Source organism: Chiloscyllium punctatum, chromosome 46 (assembly GCF_047496795.1).
Source record: "Chiloscyllium punctatum isolate Juve2018m chromosome 46, sChiPun1.3, whole genome shotgun sequence".
NCBI classification, from domain to species: Eukaryota; Metazoa; Chordata; class Chondrichthyes; order Orectolobiformes; family Hemiscylliidae; genus Chiloscyllium; species Chiloscyllium punctatum.
Window position 1 is genome coordinate 32,562,254 of NC_092784.1, and position 16,353 is coordinate 32,578,606.

Below are 16,353 nucleotides of genomic sequence, written 5' to 3' on the forward strand. Positions count from 1 at the left end.
CCCCCTGGGTCAGTGACCCAGACACAGTGGGGTCAGTCTGCTCCCCCTGGGTCAGTGACAGAGACACAGTGGGGTCCGTCTGCTCTCTCCTGGGTCAGTGACACAGACACACTGGGGTCAGTCTGCTCTCCCCTGGGTCAGTGACAGGGAAACAGTGGGGTCAGTCTGCTCTCTCCCCCTGGGTCAGTGACAGCGACACAGTGGGGTCAGTCTGCTCTCCCCTGGGTCAGTGACAGAGACACAGTGGGGTCAGTCTGCTCTCCCCTGGGTCAGTGACAGCGACACAGTGGGGTCAGTCTGCTCCCCCCTGGGTCAGTGACAGAGACACAGTGGGGTCAGTCTGCACTCTCCTGGGTCAGTGACAGAGACACAGTGGGGTCAGTCTGCTCTCCCCTGGGTCAGTGACACAGACACAGTGGGGTCAGTCTGCTCTCCCCTCGATCATTGACAGAGACACAGTGGGGTCAGTCTGCTCTCCCCTGGGTCAGTGACAGAGACACAGTGGGGTCAGTCTGCTCTCTCCCCCTGGGTCAGTGACTCAGACACAGTGGGGTCAGTCTGCTCCCCCCTGGGTCAGTAACAGGGACACAGTGGGGTCAGTCTGCTCTCCCCTGGGTCAGTGACTTAGACACAGTGCGGTCAGTCTGCTCTCCCCTGGGTCAGTGACAGAGACACAGTAGGGTCAGTCTACTCTCCCCTGGGTCAGTGACACAGACACAGTGGGGACAGTCTGCTCCCCCCTGGGTCAGTAACAGAGACACTGTGGGGTCAGTCTGCTCCCCCCTGGGTCAGTGAGAGAGACACAGTGGGGTCAGTCTGCTCCCCCCTGGGTCAGTGACAGAGACACAGTGGGGTCAGTCTGCTCTCCCCTGGGTCAGGGACAGACACAGTGGGGTCAGTCTGCTCTCTCCCCCTGGGTCAGTCAGAGAGACACAGGGGGGTAAGTCTGCTCTCCCCTGGGTCAGTGTCCCAGACACAGTGGGGTCAGTCTGCTCCCCCCTGGGTCAGTGAGAGAGACACAGTTGGGTCAGTCTGCTCCCCCCTGGGTCAGTGACATAGACACAGTGGGGTCAGTCATACCTCCCCTGGGTCAGTGACAGAGACACAGTGGGGTCAGTCTGCTCCCCCCTGGCTCAGTGACATAGACACAGTGGGGTCAGTCATACCTCCCCTGGGTCAGTGACAGATACACAATGGGGTCAGTCTGCTCCCCCCTGGGTCAGTGACATAGACACAGTGGGGTCAGTCATACCTCCCCTGGGTCAGTGACAGAGACACAGTGGAGTCAGTCTGCTCTCTCCCCCTGGGTCAGTGACACAGACACAGAGGGGTCAGTCTGCTCCCCCCTGGGTCAGTGACAGGGACACAGTCGGCTCAGTCTGCTCTCCCCTTGGTCAGTGACAGAGACACAGAGGGGTCAGTCTGCTCCCCCCTGGGTCAGTAACACAGACACAGTGGGGTCATTCTACTCTCCCCTGGGTCAAAGACACAGACACAGTGGGGTCAGTCTGTTCCCCCCTTGGTCAGTGACAGAGACACAGTGGGGTCAGTCTGCTCTCCCCTGAGTCAGTGACAGACACACAGTGGGGTCAGTCTGCTCTCCCCTGGGTCAGTGACAGACACACAGTGGGGTCAGTCTGCTCTCCCCTGGGTCAGTGACAGACACACAGTGGGGTCAGTCTGCTCTCCCCCGGGTCAGTGACATAGACACAGTGGGGTCAGTCTGCTCTCCCCCGGGTCAGTGACATAGACACAGTGGGGTCAGTCTGCTCTCCCCCGGGTCAGTGACATAGACACAGTGGGGTCAGTCTGCTCTCCCCCGGGTCAGTGACATAGACACAGTGGGGTCAGTCTGCTCTCCCCGGGTCAGTGACATAGACACAGTGGGGTCAGTCTGCTCTCCCCCGGGTCAGTGACAGAGACACAGTGGGGTCAGTCTGCTACCCCCTGGGTCAGTGACAGAGACACAATGGGGTCAGTCTGCTCCCCCCTGGGTCAGTAACACAGACACAGTGGGGTCAGTCTGCTCTCCCCTGGGTCAGTGACAGAGACCCAGTGGGGTCAGTCTGCTCTCCCCTGGGTCAGTGACAGAGACACAGTGGGGTCAGTCTGCTCTCCCCTGGGTCAGTGACCCAGACGCAGTGGGGTCAGTCTGCTCCCCCCTGGGTCAGTGAGAGAGACACAGTGGGGTCAGTCTGCTCCCCCCTGGGTCAGTGACAGAGAGACAGTGGGGTCAGTCCGCTCCCCCCAGGTCAGTGACAGAGACACAGTGGGGTCAGTGTGCTCTCTCCCCCTGGGTCAGTGACAGGGACACAGTGGGGTCAGTCTGCTCTCCCCCCTGGGTCAGTGACAGCGACAGTGGGGTCAGTCTGCTCTCTCCCCCTGGGTCAGTGACAGCGACACAGTGGGGTCAGTCTGCTCTCCCCTGGGTCAGTGACAGAGACACAATGGCGTCAGTCTGCTCTCCCCTGGGTCAGTGACAGCGACACAGTGGGGTCAGTCTGCTCCCCCCTGGGTCAGTGACAGAGACACAGTGGGGTCAGTCTGCACTCTCCTGGGTCAGTGACAGAGACACAGTGGGGTCAGTCTGCTCTCCCCTGGGTCAGTGACACAGACACAGTGGGGTCAGTCTGCTCTCCCCTGGGTCAGTGACAGAGACACAGTGGGGTCAGTCTGCTCTCCCCTGGGTCAGTGACAGAGACACAGTGGGGTCAGTCTGCTCCGCCCTCGATCATTGACAGAGACACAGTGGGGTCAGTCTGCTCTCCCCTGGGTCAGTGACAGAGACACAGTGGGGTCAGTCTGCTCTCTCCCCCTGGGTCAGTGACTCAGACACAGTGGGGTCAGTCTGCTCCCCCCTGGGTCAGTAACAGGGACACAGTGGGGTCAGTCTGCTCTCCCCTGGGTCAGTGACTTAGACACAGTGCGGTCAGTCTGCTCTCCCCTGGGTCAGTGACAGAGACACAGTAGGGTCAGTCTACTCTCCCCTGGGTCAGTGACACAGACACAGTGGGGACAGTCTGCTCCCCCCTGGGTCAGTAACAGAGACACTGTGGGGTCAGTCTGCTCCCCCCTGGGTCAGTGAGAGAGACACAGTGGGGTCAGTCTGCTCCCCCCTGGGTCAGTGACAGAGACACAGTGGGGTCAGTCTGCTCTCCCCTGGATCAGGGACAGACACAGTGGGGTCAGTCTGCTCTCTCCCCCTGGGTCAGTCAGAGAGACACAGGGGGGTAAGTCTGCTCTCCCCTGGGTCAGTGTCCCAGACACAGTGGGGTCAGTCTGCTCCCCCCTGGGTCAGTGAGAGAGACACAGTTGGGTCAGTCTGCTCCCCCCTGGGTCAGTGACATAGACACAGTGGGGTCAGTCATACCTCCCCTGGGTCAGTGACAGAGACACAGTGGGGTCAGTCTGCTCCCCCCTGGGTCAGTGACATACACACAGTGGGGTCAGTCATACCTCCCCTGGGTCAGTGACAGATACACAATGGGGTCAGTCTGCTCCCCCCTGGGTCAGTGACATAGACACAGTGGGGTCAGTCATACCTCCCCTGGGTCAGTGACAGAGACACAGTGGAGTCAGTCTGCTCTCTCCCCCTGGGTCAGTGACAGGGACACAGTCGGGTCAGTCTGCTCTCCCCTTGGTCAGTGACAGAGACACAGAGGGGTCAGTCTGCTCCCCCCTGGGTCAGTGACATAGACACAGTGGGGTCAGTCATACCTCCCCTGGGTCAGTGACAGAGACACAGTGGGGTCAGTCTGCTCCCCCCTGGGTCAGTGACATACACACAGTGGGGTCAGTCATGCCTCCCCTGGGTCAGTGACAGATACACAATGGGGTCAGTCTGCTCCCCCCTGGGTCAGTGACATAGACACAGTGGGGTCAGTCATACCTCCCCTGGGTCAGTGACAGAGACACAGTGGAGTCAGTCTGCTCTCCCCCGGGTCAGTGACATAGACACAGTGGGGTCAGTCTGCTCTCCCCCGGGTCAGTGACATAGACACAGTGGGGTCAGTCTGCTCTCCCCCGGGTCAGTGACATAGACACAGTGGGGTCAGTCTGCTCTCCCCCGGGTCAGTGACATAGACACAGTGGGGTCAGTCTGCTCTCCCCCGGGTCAGTGACAGAGACACAGTGGGGTCAGTCTGCTCCCCCCTGGGTCAGTGACAGAGACACAATGGGGTCAGTCTGCTCCCCCCTGGGTCAGTAACACAGACACAGTGGGGTCAGTCTGCTCTCCCCTGGGTCAGTGACAGAGACCCAGTGGGGTCAGTCTGCTCTCCCCTGGGTCAGTGACAGAGACACAGTGGGGTCAGTCTGCTCTCCCCTGGTTCAGTGACCCAGACGCAGTGGGGTCAGTCTGCTCCCCCCTGGGTCAGTGAGAGAGACACAGTGGGGTCAGTCTGCTCCCCCCTGGGTCAGTGACAGAGAGACAGTGGGGTCAGTCCGCTCCCCCCAGGTCAGTGACAGAGACACAGTGGGGTCAGTGTGCTCTCTCCCCCTGGGTCAGTGACAGGGACACAGTGGGGTCAGTCTGCTCTCCCCCCTGGGTCAGTGACAGCGACAGTGGGGTCAGTCTGCTCTCCCCTGGGTCAGTGACGGAGACACAGTGGCGTCAGTCTGCTCTCCCCTGGGTCAGTGACAGAGACACAGTGGGGTCAGTCTGCTCTCCCCGGGGTCAGTGAGAGACACAGTGGGGTCAATCTGCTCCCCACTGGGTCACTGACAGAGACACAGTGGGGTCAGTCTGCTCCCCCCTGGGTCAGTGACAGAGACACAGTGGGGTCAGTCTGCTCTCCCCTGGGTCAGTAACAGAGACACAGTGGGGTCAGTCTGCTCTACCCTGGGTCAGTGACAGAGACACAGTGGGGTCAGTCTGCTCCCCACTGGGTCACTGACAGAGACACAGTGGGGTCAGTCTGCTCTCCCCTGGGTCAGTGACAGAGACACAGTGGGGTCAGTCTGCTTCCCCCTGGGTCAGTGACCCAGACACAGTAGGGTCAGTCTGCTCTCCCCTGGGTCAGTGACACAGACACAGTGGGGTCAGTCTGCTCTCCCCCGGGTCAGTGACAGAGACACAGTTGGGTCAGTCTGCTCCCCCCAGGGTCAGTGACAGAGACACAATGGGATCAGTCTGCTCCCCCCTGGGTCAGTGACAGAGACACAGTGGGGTCAGTCTGCTCTCCCCTGGGTCAGTGACATAGACACAGTGGGGTCAGTCTGCTCTCTCCCCCTGGGTCAGTCAGAGAGACACAGTGGGGTCAGTCTGCTCTCCCCTGGGTCAGTCAGAGAGACACAGTGGGGTCAGTCTGCTCCCCCCTGGGTTAGTGAGAGAGAGACACAGTGGGGTCAGTCTGCTCCCCCCTGGGTCAGTGACAGAGACACAGTGGGGTCAGTCTGCTCTCCCCTGGGTCAGTGACAGAGACACAGAGGGGTCAGTCTGCTCTCCCCTGGGTCAGTGACAGAGACATAGTGGTGTCAGACTGCTCCCCCCGGGTCAGTGAACCAGACACAGTGGGGTCAGTCTGCTCCCCCCTGGGTCAGTGACAGGGACACAGTGGGGTCAGTCTGCTCTCCCCCCTGGGTCAGTGACAGCGACAGTGGGGTCAGTCTGCTCTCTCCCCCTGGGTCAGTGACAGAGACACAGTGGGGTCAGTCTGCTCTCCCCTGGGTCAGTGACAGAGACACAGTGGGGTCAGTCTGCTCCCCCCAGGTCAGTGACAGAGACACAGTGGGGTCAGTGTGCTCTCTCCCCCTGGGTCAGTGACAGGGACACAGTGGGGTCAGTCTGCTCTCCCCCCTGGGTCAGTGACAGCGACAGTGGGGTCAGTCTGCTCTCTCCCCCTGGGTCAGTAACAGAGACACTGTGGGGTCAGTCTGCTCCCCCCTGGGTCAGTGAGAGAGACACAGTTGGGTCAGTCTGCTCCCCCCTGGGTCAGTGACATAGACACAGTGGGGTCAGTCATACCTCCCCTGGGTCAGTGACAGAGACACAGAGGGGTCAGTCTGCTCCCCCCTGGGTCAGTGACATAGACACAGTGGGGTCAGTCATACCTCCCCTGGGTCAGTGACAGATACACAATGGGGTCAGTCTGCTCCCCCCTGGGTCAGTGACATAGACACAGTGGGGTCAGTCATACCTCCCCTGGGTCAGTGACAGAGACACAGTGGAGTCAGTCTGCTCTCTCCCCCTGGGTCAGTGACACAGACACAGAGGGGTCAGTCTGGTCCCCCCTGGGTCAGTGACAGGGACACAGTCGGCTCAGTCTGCTCTCCCCTGGGTCAGTGACAGAGACACAGTTGGGTCAGTCTGCTCTCCCCTTGGTCAGTGACAGAGACACAGTGGGGTCAGTCTGCTCCCCCCTGGGTCAGTAACACAGACACAGTGGGGTCATTCTGCTCTCCCCTGGGTCAAAGACACAGACACAGTGGGGTCAGTCTGTTCCCCCCTTGGTCAGTGACAGAGACACAGTGGGGTCAGTCTGCTCTCCCCTGAGTCAGTGACAGACACACAGTGGGGTCAGTCTGCTCTCCCCTGGGTCAGTGACAGACACACAGTGGGGTCAGTCTGCTCTCCCCTGGGTCAGTGACAGACACACAGTGGGGTCAGTCTGCTCTCCCCCGGGTCAGTGACATAGACACAGTGGGGTCAGTCTGCTCTCCCCCGGGTCAGTGACATAGACACAGTGGGGTCAGTCTGCTCTCCCCCGGGTCAGTGACATAGACACAGTGGGGTCAGTCTGCTCTCCCCCGGGTCAGTGACATAGACACAGTGGGGTCAGTCTGCTCTCCCCCGGGTCAGTGACATAGACACAGTGGGGTCAGTCTGCTCTCCCCCGGGTCAGTGACAGAGACACAGTGGGGTCAGTCTGCTCCCCCCTGGGTCAGTGACAGAGACACAATGGGGTCAGTCTGCTCCCCCCTGGGTCAGTAACACAGACACAGTGGGGTCAGTCTGCTCTCCCCTGGGTCAGTGACAGAGACACAGTGGGGTCAGTCTGCTCTCCCCTGGGTCAGTGACAGAGACACAGTGGGGTCAGTCTGCTCTCCCCTGGGTCAGTGACAGAGACACAGTGGGGTCAGTCTGCTCTCTCCCCCTGGGTCAGTCAGAGAGACACAGTGGGGTCAGTCTGCTCTCCCCTGGGTCAGTGACCCAGACGCAGTGGGGTCAGTCTGCTCCCCCCTGGGTCAGTGAGAGAGACACAGTGGGGTCAGTCTGCTCCCCCCTGGGTCAGTGACAGAGAGACAGTGGGGTCAGTCCTCTCCCCCCTGGGTCAGTGACAGCGACAGTGGGGTCAGTCTGCTCTCTCCCCCTGGGTCAGTGACAGAGACACAGTGGGGTCAGTCTGCTCTCCCCTGGGTCAGTGACAGAGACACAGTGGCGTCAGTCTGCTCTCCCCTGGGTCAGTGACAGAGACACAGTGGGGTCAGTCTGCTCTCCCCGGGGTCAGTGAGAGACACAGTGGGGTCAGTCTGCTCTCCCCGGGGTCAGTGAGAGACACAGTGGGGTCAGTCTGCTCCCCCCTGGGTCAGTGACAGAGACACAGTGGGGTCAGTCTGCTCTCCCCTGGGTCAGTAACAGAGACACAGTGGGGTCAGTCTGCTCTCCCCTGGGTCGGTGACAGAGACACAGTGGGGTCAGTCTGCTCCCCACTGGGTCACTGACAAAGACACAGTGGGGTCAGTCTGCTCTCCTCTGGGTCAGTGACAGAGACACAGTGGGGTAAGTCTGCTTCCCCCTGGGTCAGTGACCCAGACACAGTAGGGTCAGTCTGCTCTCCCCTGGGTCAGTGACACAGACACAGTGGGGTCAGTCTGCTCTCCCCCGGGTCAGTGACAGAGACACAGTTGGGTCAGTCTGCTCCCCCCAGGGTCAGTGACAGAGACACAATGGGGTCAGTCTGCTCCCCCCTGGGTCAGGGACAGAGACACAGTGGGGTCAGTCTGCTCTCCCCTGGGTCAGTGACAGAGACACAGTGGGGTCAGTCTGCTCTCTCCCCCTGGGTCAGTCAGAGAGACACAGTGGGGTCAGTCTGCTCTCCCCTGGGTCAGTTAGAGAGACACAGTGGGGTCAGTCTCCTCCCCCCTGGGTTAGTGAGAGAGACACAGTGGGGTCAGTCTGCTCCCCCCTGGGTCAGTGACAGAGACACAGTGGGGTCAGTCTGCTCTCCCCTGGGTCAGTGACAGAGATACAGAGGGGTCAGTCTGCTCCCCCCTGGGTCAGTGACAGAGACATAGTGGTGTCAGACTGCTCCCCCCGGGTCAGTGACCCAGACACAGTGGGGTCAGTCTGCTCCCCCCTGGGTCAGTGACAGGGACACAGTGGGGTCAGTCTGCTCTCCCCCCTGGGTCAGTGACACAGACACAGTGGGGTCAGTCTGCTCTCTCCCCCTGGGTCAGTGACAGAGACACAGTGGGGTCAGTCTGCTCTCCCCTGGGTCAGTGACAGAGACACAGTGGGGTCAGTCTGCTCTCCCCTGGGTCAGTGACAGAGACACAGTGGGGTCAGTCTGCTCTCCCCCTGGGTCAGTGACACAGACACAGTGGGGTCAGTCTGCTCTCCCCTTGGTCAGTGACAGAGACACAGTGGGGTCAGTCTGCTCTCCCCTGGGTCAGTGACACAGACACAGTGGGGTCAGTCTGCTCTCCCCTGGGTCAGTGACAGACACACAGTGGGGTCAGTCTGCTCTCCCCGGAGTCAGTGAGAGAGACACAGTGGGGTCAGTCTGCTCTCCCCGGGGTCAGTGACATTGACACAGTGGGGTCAGTCTGCTCTCCCCCGGGTCAGTGACATAGACACAGTGGGGTCAGTCTGCTCTCCCCCGGGTCAGTGACATAGACACAGTGGGGTCAGTCTGCTCTCCCCCGGGTCAGTGACAGAGACACAGTGGGGTCAGTCTGCTCCCCCCTGGGTCAGTGACAGAGACACAATGGGGTCAGTCTGCTCCCCCCTGGGTCAGTAACACAGACACAGTGGGGTCAGTCTGCTCTCCCCTGGGTCAGTGACAGAGACACAGTGGGGTCAGTCTGCTCTCCCCTGGGTCAGTGACAGAGACACAGTGGGGTCAGTCTGCTCTCCCCTGGGTCAGTGACAGAGACACAGTGGGGTCAGTCTGCTCTCTCCCCCTGGGTCAGTCAGAGAGACACTGTGGGGTCAGTCTGCTCTCCCCTGGGTCAGTGACCCAGACACAGTGGGGTCAGTCTGCTCTCCCCTGGGTCAGTGACAGAGACACAGTGGGGTCAGTCTGCTCTCCCCTGGGTCAGTGACAGAGACACAGTGGGGTCAGTCTGCTCTCTCCCGCTGGGTCAGTCAGAGAGACACTGTGGGGTCAGTCTGCTCTCCCCTGGGTCAGTGACACAGACACAGTGGGGTCAGTCTGTTCCCCCTGGTTCAGTGAGAGAGACACAGTGGGGACAGTCTGCTCTCCCCTAAGTCAGTGACCCAGACACAGTGGGATCACTCTGCTCTCCTCTGGGTCAGTGAGAGAGACACAGTGGGGTCAGTCTGCTCCCCCCTGGGTCAGTGACAGAGACACAGTGGGGTCAGCCTGCTCTCCCCGGGGTCAGTGAGAGACACAGTGGGGTCAGTCTGCTCCCCACTGGGTTACTGACAGAGACACAGTGGGGTCAGTCTGCTCCCCCCTGGGTCAGTGACAGAGACACAGTGGGGTCAGTCTGCTCCCCCCTGGTTCAGTGACCCAGACACAGTGGGGTCAGTCTGCTCTCCCCTGGGTCAGTGACACAGACACAGTGGGGTCAGTCTGCTCTCCCCACTGGGTCAGTGACAGAGACTCAGTGGGGTCAGTCTGCTCTCACCCCTGGGTCAGTGACCCAGACACAGTGGGGTCAGTCTGCTCTTCCCTGGGTCAGTGAGAGAGACACAGTGGGGTCAGTCTGCTCTCCCCTGGGTCAGTGACACAGACACAGTGGGGTCAGTCTGCTCCCCCCTGGGTCAGTGAGAGAGACACAGTGGGGTCAGTCTGCTCTCCCCTGGGTCAGTGACAGAGACACAGTGGGGTCAGTCTGCTCTCCACTGGGTCAGTGACAGAGACACAGTGGGGTCAGTCTGCTCTTCCCTGGGTCAGTGACACAGACACAGTGGGGTCAGTCTGCTCCCCCCTGGGTCAGTGACAGAGACACAGTGGGGTCAGTCTGCTCCCCCCTGGGTCAGTGATATAGACACAGTGGGGTCAGTCTGCTCTCCCCTGGGTCAGTGACACAGACACAGTGGGGTCAGTCTGCTCTCCCCTGGGTCAGTGACAGAGACACAGTGGGGTCAGTCTGCTCTCCCCTGGGTCACTGACAGAGACACAGTGGGGTCAGTCTGCTCTCCCCTGGGTCAGTGAGAGGGACACAGTGGGGTCAGTCTGCTCTCCCCTGGGTCAGTGACCCAGACACAGTGGGGTCAGTCTGCTCCCCCCTGGGTCAGTGACTCAGACACAGTGGGGTCAGTCTGCTCTCCCCTGTGTCAAAGACACAGACACAGTGGGGTCAGTCTGCTCTCCCCTGGGTCAGTGACAGAGACACAGTGGGGTCAGTCTGCCCCCCCCTAGGTCAGTGACAGAGACACAGTGGTGTCAGTCTGCACCCCCCTGGGTCAGTGACAGAGACACAGTGGGGTCAGTCTGCTCTCCCCTGGGTCAGTGACAGAGACACAGTAGGGTCAGTCTGCTCCCCCCTGGGTCAGTGACAGAGACACAGTGGGGTCAGTCTGCTCTCCCCTGGGTCAGTGACAGAGACACAGTGGGGTCAGTCTGCTCTCCCCTGGGTCAGTGACAGAGACACAGTGGGGTCAGTCTGCTCTCCCCTGGGTCAGTGACAGAGACACAGTGGGGTCAGTCTGCTCTCCCCTGTGTCAGTGACAGGGACACAGTGGGGTTGCCTGGGGCCTGGGGCCTGGCCTCGAGGGGGTCCCTGAGCCCAGTCCCTATTTCATCCAGCAGCAGCTGTGTCTCTGAGCCCCTACCCCACCCACCATCACCTGATAAACCAGGGGTAGGGCAGGAAGTGACACAGCTAGCTCTCCCACCCTGGCCGTGCCCCCTGCTTTCTCCAGCCAATGGTATTCCAGGAGAAGTTGGAGGGGGGGTGGGGAGGGACCTCGGGCCCCATGACCACCAAGGCTGGTGGGGAGGGGAAGGCCCATAAACTCTCCCCCCTCTCTCTAGGGAAGAGGTGCCGGTCCTTGGAGAGGAGGGATATTCCGGCAGCACTGTCCCTCTCCAGGGGAATGAGCCCATGGTGACTCCTGTCTGTCCCACACCCTGGCCTGGCCTGACTTGCCCAAACCCCTGGGGGCTGTAGCTGTAGCTGTAGCTGCATCTTCTGCTGCCATCGTCCCACCAGCCTCTGGGGAGGGCTTTAAAAACCACATGTGCTCCCGTGCGGGTGGTAATGCTGAAGTCACCGCTGGGTCATGGAGGGGACGGTGACCAAGGGAGACTTCCCAGAGACGGGTATGGGATCGGGGGTGGACACTGGGGACAATGCAGAGTCTGTCTGTCAGGTGTTTGAGTCCCCGAGGTCCCCCACCTTCTCCCCCTCATCCCCCTTGAGGAACTCCGGGAGTTTGTTGAGGAAACTTGGAGTCGCCGGGATAGAGCCCAACTTGTGCTCGACTGCTGGAGCTCCTTCGAGAGAGTTTACTGGTCGGCCCACGCTGCTCACCAGGTGCCTGGGCTCGACATGAATGAGCAAAATGCATCAGGAACTTCCTGGGGGCACTCCTGGTGAGGGTGAGGGGCTCCTGTGCCCCTCCCTCGTCCTCCCAGTAATTGGGTTTTAACTGTACTGGTGGTGGTAGCACAACGCTTCCGACATGGAGACGACTATAGCCAGCCTCAACATCAACGGCAGCAGGGAGTCACAGCGCAGATTCCAGACCCTCTCGGTCCTTCGGGACGGGAGGTATGCGGTGTGCTTCCTGCAAGAAACCCACACTACCCCGGGAGACGAAGCCACCCGGCTCCTGGAGTGGCGAGGGGGGGTCTACATGAGTCACCTCACCCGCAGATCTGGCGGGGTGGCTATCCTGTTGGCCCCGCATTTTCAGCCCGAGATCTTGGGGGTCAGGGAGCCGGTGCCAGGCCGTTTGCTTCACCTGACGGTTCGGCTGGGGGGCGCGGTGCTTCACTTGGTGAACGTCTACGCTCCCCTGGCCGGGCCGAGGCAAGCGAGCTTCTTCCAAGAACTGTCCGCTCATCTCGCTTCCATCGACGAGAACCAGTGCGTCGTCCTCGGGGGAGATTTTAACTGCGTCCTCGAGGGCAGGGACCACGGCGGTGCCCGCACTGGCTGTGCGTCGGGGAAGAGGTTGGGGGACTTGGTCAAGTCCTTCGACCTGGTGGACGTCTGGCGGACTCTCCATCCTGACTCCATCGCCTTCACCTTCGTGAGGCCTGGGGTCGGAGCGTCCAGAATCGACCGCCTGTACGTTTCGCGGGCGTACGCCTCCTGTTTTCCGAAGGCCTCCACGCGGCAGGTGTCGTGCACGGACCATCACCTGGTGTGGGCGGAACTCCTTCCGTTCGGCGCCAGGCTCGGCTCCGCGTACTGGCACTTTAACAACCTGCTGCTGGAGGGCGAGTGGTTCCGGGACTCGTTTCGTCGTTTCTGGGCCGGCTGGAGAAGGAAGCGGGGAAGCTTCCCCTCCCTGAGGCTATGGTGGGACGTGGGCAAGGCTCACGTCCGCGTCTTCCGTCAGGAGTACGCGAGGGGGTCGACCAAGAGGCGGAAATCCAGGATCGCGGAGTTGGAGAGGGAGATGCTCGACCTGGAGTCACGCCTCGGTCAGCCCGACGCGGACCCGGCCCTGCGCGGGGTGTACGAAGAGAAGAAGGCCGCGCTCCGGGCCCTGCAGCTCGTCGGGGCTCGGGGCGCGTACGTGAGGTCGCGGATCCAGCTCCTGCAGGACCTGGACCGCGGCTCCCCCTTCTTCTACTCGCTGGAAAAAAGGCGCGGCACCCGTCAGCAGCTCCTTGTGCTGCTGGCCGACGACGGGTCCCTCGTCTCGGATCCGGAGGGAGTCAGGGCCCACGTCCGGAACTATTACACGGCTCTGTTCTCTCCGGATCCGTCCAGCGAGGACGCTCGCAGAGTTCTGTGGGAGGACCTGCCGCAGCTCAGACCGGAGGACGCCGGAAGGCTCGACGCTCCCGTCACTTTAGAGGAGCTGACCGGCGCCCTCGACCGGCTCTCGAGGGGCAAAACCCCGGGGCTGGACGGGCTGACTGTGGAGTTCTTCAGGGCGTTCTGGGACGTCCTGGGGAACGACTACGCACAGGTCCTGGGGGAGTGTCTAAATGCCGGACAGCTGCCCCTTTCTTGGCGCAGGGCGGTCATCGTCCTGCTGCCGAAGAAGGGGGACCTTCGTTCCTTAAAGAACTGGCGTCCGGTCTCCCTCCTCAGCACGGACTACAAAATCTTCGCCAGGGTGTTGTCTTCTCGCCTGGCTTCCGTGCTGGCCCACATGATTCACCCGGACCAGTCCTACACGGTCCCGGGCCGGAGGATACACGACAACGTCCACCTGGTCCGGGACCTGATCCATTTCTGTCGACGGGCTGGTCTGCTGAGCGCCTTCCTGTCCCTCGACCAGGAGAAGGCGTTCAACAGGGTCGATCACGAGTACCTGCTCGGGACTCTGCGGGCATTCGGGTTCGGGACGCGGTTCGTCGCCCGGATCCGACTTTTGTACGCCGCCGCAGAGTGTCTGGTTAAAGTTAACGGGTCCCTGACAGCGCCCCTTCGCTTCGGGAGAGGAGTGCGTCAAGGCTGCCCCCTGTCCGGCCAGCTGTATTCCCTGTGCGTGGAGCCTTTCTTGCGCCTCTTGCGGAGGAGGTTGTCGGGGCTGGTTCTGCGCGGCACGGGCACGGGGGTGGTCCTCTCGGCCTACGCCGACGACGTGCTCCTCACTTTCACCGACCCGGCTGACCTGGGGAGGATGCGCGAGTGCCAGGCCGTGTACTCGGCGGCGTCTTCCGCCAGGATCAACTGGGCAAAATGTTCCGGACTACTGATCGGTCCGTGGCGGGTGGACTCTCTGCCGGAGGAGTTACGGGGGTTCAGCTGGAGTACCACCCATCTCCTCGACCTGGGGGTCTACCTCAGTCCGGCTGAGGAATCCTGGCCGGCCAACTGGCAGGAGCTGGAGGCCAAAGTCTCGGCTCGCCTAGGCCGCTGGACAGGACTGCTCCGAGTGCTATCTTACAGGAGTCGAGTGCTGGTCATAAACCAGCTGGTGGCCGCCATGCTGTGGTACCGGCTGGTCACTTTGGTCCCTCCTCCTGGCTTTGCCGCTGACATCCAGAGAACGTTGGTCGACTTCTTCTGGGACAAAAAGATGCACTGGGTTGCCGCGCAGGTTCTGAGTCTCCCTATTGAGGAGGGCGGTCAGTCGCTGGTGTGCGTCCGCACCCAGGTCACGACGTTCCGCCTCCAGACCTTGCGGCGATACCTTTACGTCGAGCCCCCCCCAGGTGGTGCGTCCTGGCGACATATTTTTTCCGCCAGGTGCGTAACCTCAACTACGACACGCAGCTCTTGTTCGTCGACCGTGACGGTTTGGAGGTCGCCCTCAAGACGCTGCCTGTCTTTTACCAGGACCTGATCACTGTTTGGAACATGGTCGAATCGCGACGCGCCTACCCTCCGGCTGGAGTAGCGGCTGTCGTCAGGGAGCCGTTGCTCAGGAATCCGCACCTCCGTCCTCGCGGGGTTCGAGTGGCTGTCGGAGGGGAGGGCCGTGGCGGTGAGGGCGACCAGGGTCGGGGACGTGCTGGGTGGCCGGGGGCCTGGGCTGGACGCTGCCGCAGGACATAGCGAGAAGGGCAGCGGTAGACGTCCGGTACATGGCCACCGCCATCCGACGCCTTAAAACGGCGGTGCTCAGACCCGACGTAGTGCACCGGTTGGAGGACGCTCAGGTGTGCGGTGGGATCCCGTCCGCGCTCACCCCGGCCCGGACGGAATTTCACATTGGCCCCAAGGTCCCGTACTTCCCGCGGGAGCCTGTGCCCCACAACCTGAGCCGCCTCCGGAATTTTAATTTTGTCCCCTTAAGGGATATAAAAAGGAGGGCCCTGTATCGACTGCTGCTGCACACCGTCCACCTCTTCTCCCTCATCCACCGTCCGGACACGCCTTGGCGTGCCCATTTGCCACCGGGCGGTGGGGATCCCCAGTGGAGGGCTCTCTACGTGGTGTAAAGATGAGGAGGCATAGATGGAGTGGATGGCCCAGAGACTTTTCCCCAGGATGGGAATGGCTATCATGACGGGGCCTAATTTTAAGGTGATTGGAGAAAGGTTTAGGGGAGATGTCAAAGATCGGTTCTTTCCCACAGAGTGGTGGGTGTGTGGAATGTACTGCTCGTTGTGGGGGGGGGGGGGGGGGGGGTGGATTAGAGTCAGAGACATTAGGGACATTTCAGCAATTCTTGGACGGACACATAGATGATAGTAAAATGAAGGGTATGTAGGTTAGTCTGATCTTATTAGTACTATAAAAGGCCAGCACAACATCGTGGGCCGAAGGGCCTGTACTGTGCTGTACTGTTCTATGTTCTACCATGAGTTTCTGTAAACTAAGTTCCCACTATTCTAACCTTAGAGAGGTTGAACATTACAAGGTCTCAGTTAATTAGGTACCTTTTAGCTTTACTAACTGTGTTAATCCTTAGCAGACAGTAGATGTTCTATCACTAAGGTTGTGAAAGAGTTAACTAACGAAATCCCACTGCTCTCAATCTTGTTGGGACATGAAAAGGGTTAACTAGTAATAGTCAGGTGACCAGTGTGCACCAATCGGGAGCCTTTCTCACTCCCTGAGGTGATGATACCAGCATTAACTGTTGTGCAGAGCCCTGGGGGTGTTCCTGTATCAGGAGGAGTTCATCTCCCAGGATCTGGCTGGCTCCCTCTGCCTTACAGCTGTTTCCTCATTGATTCACTGGCCATGGGGTCCCTGCCTTTGGGTTAGTCCCTCCTTTTTAAAGTGTCATTGTTTTGGAGCTCTCGAAACATGATTCGGAGATGCCGGTGTTGGACTGGGGTGTACAAAGTTAAAAATCACACTATAACCTGGTATTGTGTGATTTTTAAGCTTATAAGACAGTAATTACTGCTCCTAGAATTCGAGGACATCTTAGAATCCCTACAGTGTGGGAACAGGCCCTTCGGCCCAGCACACCCACACCGACCCTTCAATGAGTAACACGCCCAGACCTATTCCCCTCCCCTATTATCCGATATTTACCCCTGACGAATGCACCTAACCCACACATTCCTGACACTACGGGCAATTTATCATGACCATTTCACCCAACTTGCACATCTTTGGACTGTGAGAGGAAACCGG